Raw genomic sequence first — 7887 nt, forward strand, 5'->3', positions numbered from 1 at the left:
TTCATTTGCGACCACAGTGATACCTCCCTTCTTAGGTACACATTGTACGGGGCTCACCCACGAGCTGTCAGAAATAGGATAAATGATGCCTGCATCTAGCCATTTCAGAATTTCTTTCTTCACCACCTCCTTCATGATGGGATTCAGTCTTCGCTGTTGTTCCACAGTTGGCTTACTACCTTCCTCTAGCAGAATTTTATGCATACAATATGAAGGACTTATCCCCTTGATGTCTGCTATGGTCCATCCTATAGCCGATTTGAATTCTCTCAAAATCCTTAAGAGCTTGTCTTCCTCACTTCCTGAAAGGTCAGATGAAATAATAACAGGTAACGTAGATGAATCACCTAAAAAAGCATACCTCAAGTGTTCAGGTAATGGCTTGAGCTCCAAGGTAGGTGCTTCCTCTATTGATGGTTTGAGCTTCCCTTCAGCGTTCTTGAGGTCAGAAGTACCAAGAGATTCAAATGGTATGTCCAGCTTTCGCTTCCAGGGAGAAGCGTTCAGATATTGTAATTGCTCGTTGCTATCTTCATCATCGCTGTCAAAATCCCCCACTAAGGCCTTTTCCAATGCATCAGACATTAGCATGTGATCGAGTTCCGAAGTAACCGCAGAATCAATCACATCCACTTTTAAGCACTCCTCATCTTCTGTAGGGAATTTCATTGCCTTGAATACGTTGAAGGTCACATCCTGATCTTGGACCCGCATAGTAAGTTCACCTTTTTGCACATCTATCAAGGTACGGCCAGTAGCCAAGAAAGGCCTTCCCAAGATTATGGGAATCTTCTTATCTTCCTCAAAATCCAGAATAACAAAATCTGCTGGAAAGAAGAGCTTATCCACCTTGACGAGCACATCCTCAACTATGCCCCTTGGATAAGTAATGGAACGGTCAGCCAATTGTAGTGACATGTACGTGGGTTTTGGATCAGGCAGATCCAGTTTTTTAAAGATCGACAACGGCATCAGATTAATGCTTGCTCCCAAATCACAAAGGCACTTGTCAAACATCAGATTGCCAATTGTGCAAGGAATGGTGAAGCTTCCTGGATCTTTCAGTTTTGGTGGTAACTTTTGCTGCAGAACAGCGCTGCATTCTTCCGTGAGAGCAACGGTTTCAAGGTCATCCAGTTTCACCTTCCTTGAAAGAATAGTCTTCATAAACTTCGCATAACTAGGCATTTGTTCCAGAGCCTCAGCGAAAGGTATATTGATGTGAAGTTTCTTGAACACCTCCAGAAACTTCCCGAACTGTCTATCCAGCTTTTGTTGCTGCAATCTCTTAGGAAAAGGTGGTGGAGGATAGAGTTGTTTCTCCCCTGTATTAGCCTCAGGCAGAGTGTGTTCAACAGTAGTCTTCCTTGGTTCCGCCGCTTTCTCCTTTTGCTTAGATTCTTCACCTCTAATTTCAGCTTCTACTTCTTTTGCCTTTTCAGCATCAACTACTTTTCCAGACCTTAAGGTAATAGCCTTGACTTACTCTTTAGCTTCCTTCCTGCCTGGTACTTCCGTGTCACTGGGAAGAGTGCCAGGTTGACGATTGAGCACTGCATTGGCAAATTGACCAATTTGATTTTCCAAGGTCTTGATAGAAACCGCCTGACTCTTGCACAACAGCTTAAGTTCCTCAAAATCAGCACTAGTAGGTGCAGCTGCACTTCCCTGTTGAGGATATGATTGCCTTGTAGCATACTGTTGTGGTTGCTGGAATCCAGGTGGATTAAACTGTTTACTCACTCCTTGCTGATATGGTGGCTGAATAGCATTCTAATTATTCCCCCAGCTGAAATTTGGATGATTTCTGTTGTTAGGATGATAGGTCGCTGGCACAGGCTGCTGTTGTCGCTGATAATTATTCACATACTGAACAGATTCGTTTACAAGAGAACACTGATCCGTAGCATGAGAACCTGCACAAAGCTCACAAACCATAGCTATTTGATTAACTCCATACGTAGCCAGAGAATCAACCTTCATTGATAGCGCTTGGAGCTGGGCTGCAATAGCGGTGGCTGCATCAACTTCCAGAATACCTGCTACCTTGCCTGACATCATCCTCTGAGTTGGGTTTTGATGCTCATTTGCAGCCATCGTCTCGATAAGATTATACGCCTCAGTATAGCTTTTAGCCCATAAGGCGCCTCCAGCTGCTGCATCGAGCATGGGCCAAGATTGGGCCCCCAAACCATTATAGAAACCAGTGATCACCATCCAATCCGGCATTCCATGATGTGGACATTTTCTCAACATTTCCTTGTAGCGTTCCCAAGCCTCGCACATAGATTCTGTAGGTTGCTGCGCAAACTGAGTAAGAGCACTCCTCATAGCAGCAGTCTTTGCCATCGGATAAAACTTCACCAGAAACTTTTGCGCAAGATCTTGCCACGTAGTGATGGACCCAGCTGGTTCAGAATGTAACCAGTCTTTAGCCTTGTCCCTTAGTGAGAATGGGAAAAGCCTCAACTTGATAGCCTCATCAGTCACGCCATTATACTTAAAAGTGCTGTAGATCTCGACAAAATTCCTTATGTGCATGTTGGGGTCTTCAGTTGCCGCTCCTCCAAAAGAAACAGAATTCTGCACCATCTGAATAGTGCCCGGCTTGATTTCAAAGGTGTTAGCTTGAATAGCCGGATGAAGGATGCTTGACTGAATGTCATCAATTTTAGGCCGAGAAAAATCCATAAGAGCTGGATCAGCTTGAACAATACGATCTCCCATGTTTACTGGTTCTTTCTGCTCAGTTCCTGAATCCGAATCCTCAAAATCTAACTTCTCCGGAATATCAAGAACTTCGTCTGTCTCCTCAGCTGTATCTAAAGTTCTCTAGCGAGCACGAGAACGAGTTTGCATAAACGCTTGCTAAAGTACCTGAAACATAACCGGAAAAAATAAATAACTACTACGTCCTAATCACTGAGTCCTAATGACCAATGATGGTAAGTACATAAACTAAACAAATATGTCGAGTCCCCGGCAGCGGCTCCAAAAATTTGTTAGGGCGAAAACACGCGCTAATATTCACGCAAGTATACGCGTTCGCAAGTAATATAGAATATTTTCTAGTTCGTTCCCTCAGAGACTCAGACTAAATTATTGTCTAATTAAACTTACTCACCAATGTATGATTACTTCTCAATGTTAAGATAATAACACTTAAAATTGTTGATTAAATATTAACTATAATTAACTACTTAATTAACCACTTAACTAACACTTCAATTTATCAATAATAAAACACTCATGAGATCACAACTTCATTATTACTTCCTTCTATAGCCATTATTATTACCTTTAGCATGTGACAGTGATGATATTAATCGAATAACACGAAACTGATAAAAGCCAACTTTCATTGTACTAATACCATTCCACCAAGCATCCACAATTAAGATAGAAGTCGAATAGTCATCAATTATGTTGAGTTCCTATATTGACAACACAACGATTTAAGCACAAGTTATTCCTTTTTGATTACATAGGGCAAATAAAACTGTTAGAGTTACCCACTCATCATGCACAACGTACATGAACCTATGCTAGCATGGCAAGTTCTAAATCTCAAGATCCACCGTCGCTTCACAAGAGATTAACACCCTATCTTATATGTTCGCGATGCACATAAGACGAATATGCACAACCAATACTAGATATCATGCAATCATCACACACTAAAGTATTAAACAATTAACTAAAGAATTCCATAATAAATCCGTTGCAACCCCATGATCACGATTAGCCCATAATAGAACTTATCGCCATCATGGGTTCATATGAAATCATGACAAACAAACACAAGAAAATAATAACTAAACTAATTATATTAAAACAGAGTACGTCACAAGAGTAAATAAGTCAAAGCAAGAAAACTAGCATCCAACGTTACAACGAAACAAGAATCACAAGAAAATATGCTTCCTCTTCGTTGCGGTGTGCTAAATCGGTCTTCTTCCTTATCTCCTTCGCTTCTTGCGTAAAACACAATCTAAAACATAATCCCCTTCATACTCTCTGTAAAAACGTCTCAAATCTACCTATATAATAGTCCCATAAAACTCAGATTACATAGAAGTTGGAAGCCAAACAGAAGTAGAAGTCTAAAATAATTTATCTTTTTCCCCGACCCTGTGCGGCCGCTCAGCATAGCTGCGCGGGCGCGCAGGTTGCTGCGCGGCCGCTCAGCATTGCTGCGCGGGCGCGCAGGCCTCTACTGGAAAAAATCCAGTTTTGCTCCGTTTCTTCGCCGTAATCTGCCCGTTCCTTTCCTCTCGCAATGGTGAACACATGCCAAGGCTTATTCTTGATGATTCCTCCCCCGAAATGCAACTAATACCCTGAAATGCATAAACACTAGAAAAACGCATCAAATACACAAAATACTTGATTTCAAGACACCAATTTAAGCCATTTTAAGACGTTCTAAGTGGTATAAAATGCCACTTATCAATATTCATGAGTTTTTGAGCCTAATCATTATTCGTGATAAGTGCTTACATAAAATATAATTGTTAAATTCGGTAAAGATAATTAATCAAGCAATTAAGTATAGTTATATTCTTGATTTCAGAAATGACTGGAGTTGACGGAACTAGCTTGTCAGGTGATAATACTATCGAGGCAGTGCCTAATGCGGCGACCCTTGTGGTGCCAAATACGGCTGTACCGGTAACCACTCATGCGGAAAAACCGGTGAAATTCAGTGGGCTGGATTTCAAGAAGTGGCAAAAAAAGATGTTGTTCTACTTGACCACGTTGAACCTTGTGAGGTTCTTAACTGAGGATGCACCTAAGATGAAAGAAGATGACTCTGATGCTTGGAACCACTCGGATTTCTTATGTAGAAATTACATAAGGAACTGTTTGAGTGACTCGCTATACAAGGTGTATAGTGTGCTGAAAACGTCCAAAGCTCTGTGGGACTCACTCGACAGAAAGTATAGAACCGAGGATGCGGTTACTAAGAAGTTTATAGTGGCCCGGCTCCTTGAGTTTATGATGGTGGATTCCAAGAAAGTGGTTAATCAAGTTCAGGAATTTCAGATGATCATGCATGACATGGAATCTGAGGATATGCCCATGAATGAAGCCTTCCAAGTAGCCGTTATTATTGAGAAATTTCCCCCGGTTGGAAGGACTTCAAGAACTATTTGAAGCATAAGCGTAAGGAGATGTCTATGGAAAACCTCGTCCTAAGACTCCGTATCGAGGAGGACAATAAAAATCGGTTTGTTGGCTCTTCAAATACTACTGTTTTGGAGGTCAAGAAGAACTCCAAGTTCAAGAAGGGGAAACCAGATAAGAAGCCCAACTTGGGACCTAAAGCTGGGATTTCTAAGAAGAAATTTCAAGGAAAATTTTCAACTGTGATAAGATAGGTCACAAGTCAACTGAGTGCAGACTACCAAAGCGGAAGAAGCACGAGGCCCACATGGTGGATGATGTGGCTCAAGAAATATCTGATATGAGTCTTTCTATTGTGGTTTCTGAAGTGAATTTGATCGGCTCTAACCCGAAAGAATGGTGGATTGACACTGGTGCTACTAGACATATTTTCCCTAGCAAGGAGTTGTTCCACACCTTCTTGCCAACTGAGACCGGAGAGAAGCTTTTCATGGGAAACTCTGCAACATCTGAAGTCCTTGGGAAAGGCAAGGTTATGTTGAAGATGACATCTGGAAAGGAGCTGACTCTGAATGATGTCCTATATATGCTGGAGATCCGAAAGAATTTGGTTTCTAGTTCACTGTTGAACAAGCATAGATTCCGTATTGTGTTTGAATCTGATAAAGTTATTTTGTCCAAAAAGGGAATTTTGTGGGAAAATGTTATGTAACTGAAGGGCTATTTACGCTGAATGTAATGATTGTGAAGAATATTAATAAGAACAATAATTCTTCTGCTTACTTGCTTGAGTCTTCCAATTTATGGCATGGTAGACTAGGTCATGTTAATTATGAAACAATGCGTAGATTAATTAACTTGAACCATATATCAGCATTCCAAATTAGTTCAAAACATAAATATGAAATTTGTGTTGAGGCAAAATTAACAAGATCATCATTTCAAACAATTAAAAGGCAAACAAAACCCTTGGATTTGATTCACAGTGATGTGTGTGATTTAAAATCAAATCAAACAAGGGAAGGCTATAAGTACTTCATTACTTTTGTGGATGATAGTACAAGGTTTTGTTATGTCTATTTGCTTAAAAGTAAAGATGAAGCTATAGAGAAGTTTGATCTCTATAAAAATGAAGTTGAAACTCAACTTAATGAAAAAATTAAATTAATAAAAAGTGACTGAGGTGGTGAATATGTATCACCTTTTGGTGTATTCTGTGCAAAACACGGAATTATTCACGAAGTCACTGCACCGTATTCGCCTCAATCAAATGGGATTGCTGAGCGTAAAAATAGAACCTTGAAAGAAATGTGCAATGCGATGTTGCTAAGTTCAGGGTTATCTGAGTATATGTGGGGAGATGCGGTCATGTCAGCAAATTATCTTTTATATAGGATACCCCGAAAAAATCAAGAGCTAACTCCTTATGAATTATGGAAATGCAAGAAGCCTTCCTATAAATTCTTACGAGTGTGGGGGTGCCTTGCAAAGGTTCTTGTCCCATAACCAAAGAAAGTAAAAATCGGTCCAAAAATGGTGGATTGTATTTTTATTGGATATGTGCCTAATAGTACGGCATATAGGTTTCTTGTGTAGGAGTCAAAAATCCCTGACATACACAAGACTACTATAATTGAATAAAGGAATGCTTCATTTTTTGAACATGTATTTCCTCGTATGTCCAAAGCAAGTTCAAGTTCATTGAATTGAACACGTGAAATTAATTCTGAAAATGAATATAATGATGCTGAGGCAGAAGAAAATATGGATGAACTTGAAATAGAGGATGAACCTCGTCGGAGAAAAAGACCTCGGGTTGAAAAATCCTTTGGGCTGAATTTTTAACTTACTTGATCGAAAATGAACCATGGTCTTATTCAGAAGTTGTGCATTGTCCTGATGGTCCTTTTTGGAAAGAGGCTACCAAGAGCGAAGTTGATTCTATTATGTAGAATTATACATGGGAACTGGTGGATCTTCCTACGGGATGTAAACCACTAGGATCTAAATGGATCTTCACTAGGAAAATGAAGGCCAATGGATCCATTGATAAATATAAAGCCCGACTTGTTATTCAAGGTTTTCTCCATAAGAAATGCATTGATTATTTTGACACTTATTCTCCAGTGACAAGAATGGAATCCATACGGATGATAATTGATATTGCAACATTGCGAAATCTTGAAGTGCATCAAATGGATGTAAAAATGGCCTTTCTGAATGGAGATTTACATGAAGAAATCTACATTAAGCAGCATGAGGGTTTTGTGGTGCCAGGATTGGAACACAAAGTTTGTAAATTGGTTAAGTCAATATATGGCTTAAAACAAGCACCTCGAGATTGGCATCAGAAATTTGACAGTGTTATATTGTCGAATGGGTTTAAAATCAATAAATGTGACAAATGTGTTTATGTCAAAGATACAATAGAGGGATATGTGATCCTGTGTCTTTATGTTGATGATATGCTCATCATTGGTAGTAATGAAAAAATGGTAAAATCTACCAAAGACATATTACATTCAAGATTCCACATGAAAGATATGGGCTTAGCTGATGTTATTCTAGGATCCTTAGAATGTCAAGTGGACTTGTGCTAAATCAGTCACATTACGTTGATAAGATCCTTGAGAAGTTTAGCAAAGATGATTCTAGTGTGTCAAGAAACCTTTTGACACGACTTTACATCTTTCGAAAAATAAAGGTGAGGGTGTTTCTCAAGGAGAATATGCTAAAGTAATAGGCAGTCTGATGTACTTA

General features: G+C 39.7%; 1 non-coding gene across 1 annotated transcript; it reads left to right on the top strand.

Moving 5' to 3' along the window:
* Window positions 1-2227: 2227 nt before the first annotated feature.
* On the top strand, window positions 2228-2334 carry LOC141722390 (small nucleolar RNA R71). Its single transcript, XR_012575411.1, has one exon. It is a non-coding gene; the product is annotated as a small nucleolar RNA R71 (small nucleolar RNA).
* Window positions 2335-7887: the final 5553 nt, after the last annotated feature.

This window comes from Apium graveolens, chromosome 4 (assembly GCF_009905375.1).
Source record: "Apium graveolens cultivar Ventura chromosome 4, ASM990537v1, whole genome shotgun sequence".
In the NCBI taxonomy this organism is placed as follows: domain Eukaryota; kingdom Viridiplantae; phylum Streptophyta; class Magnoliopsida; order Apiales; family Apiaceae; genus Apium; species Apium graveolens.